General features: G+C 38.1%; 1 protein-coding gene across 1 annotated transcript in view; it reads left to right on the top strand.

The window, feature by feature from the left end:
• The window catches only part of mcc (MCC regulator of WNT signaling pathway), an 89,185-nt gene that overhangs the window by 65,808 nt on the left and 22,170 nt on the right, over window positions 1-1,207 (top strand). The gene's annotated exons all lie outside the window — the stretch shown is intronic.

The raw sequence follows: 1,207 nt of genomic DNA, 5'->3' as shown, positions 1-1,207 counted from the left end.
TGTCTGTGTCTGTGTCTGTCTGTCTGTGTGTGTGTGTGCCGCTTTAATGCTGCCGTCATCCATCTAAGTCACAGACAAACACTTACACACTCACTGCTGTCCATTACAGACCACGAGGACAAACAGCATTGAACTGCTAAGTTAAATATTGATGTTTTCTCTCTTTGTTAAGAGCAGATGGCTCGAGCGGCTGATGGAGGGATATTTCAGTGCAAACACATCATAGCTTCTCAAACGCTTTTGCTTTAGGAACCCAACTGATTAAAAGCATTGTTTATCATGCATAAGCAAATAAAATGTCCTTCAAATCAAACACTGAACTGTAATAGTGTTAGTATGAACTGAACGGATCCAACAACATGCCTGACACTGAACAAACAGACTAAATAAGCAGCATTTTCATCATAAACCATACACACAATTCAGTTCACACATTCAACATTGAGTTGTAAATCTCGTTAATACCGATGATTATGATTAGATTCCCATTATTGCAACACAGTATTATATTATATAATATATTATATTATGTTATTTATTTATTTATTTTACACTATTGTTAAAATGTTACACTATTAAATGTGACCTGTAGATTTATGTATTTATTCATAGATGTTTGTTTTTTTTTGTTAATGTGACCTGTAGATGTTTTGTGAGTTTTTTTTGTTTTTTTTTTTAATTGTAAAATAAGTAATGTTTGATAACTTTGTGAATGATTTGTAAACTCAGATTCCATGTGTTCTGAATCAGTTATTCATCCGGCTCATGTAATAATAATAACACTAAGAGCTCTAGCGGCGTTGAGAGCACTGAGCTCGGTCTGATGTTGTGTCTGTGTGTGTGAGGTGCATTCATTCAGGATTCAGTCCTTTATTTGTCCTTTGGCAGCTTTTCCACTGGCAGGAGAAGCTTTATTTGCCTGAGAAATTCACAATCGCTGCCAACATCACGCAGATGCCTCTCTGGGACGGCTGACCCGAGCGCTGCCCGCTACAAACACAAGTGTGTTCACAACAAAAATGCCCTTGAAAATTGATTCTGAGGCACATTTATTTCACTGCAGTTCAGAAAAGGTTGATTTCTGATTCTCAGTGCACTCATTGACCCAGCGCTGTGGTGTGTGTGTGTCTGTGTCTGTGTTTGTGTCTCTGTGTGTGTGTGTGTGTGTGTGTGTGTGTGTGTGTCTGTCTGTCTGTCTGTCTGTCTG

The sequence above is a fragment of the Sinocyclocheilus anshuiensis genome, unplaced genomic scaffold (assembly GCF_001515605.1).
Source record: "Sinocyclocheilus anshuiensis isolate Anshui unplaced genomic scaffold, SAMN03320099.WGS_v1.1 scaffold298, whole genome shotgun sequence".
Taxonomy (NCBI): Eukaryota; Metazoa; Chordata; class Actinopteri; order Cypriniformes; family Cyprinidae; genus Sinocyclocheilus; species Sinocyclocheilus anshuiensis.
Note: the sequence above shows the minus strand (reverse complement) of the source record. Positions and strands in the feature narration are given on the sequence as shown.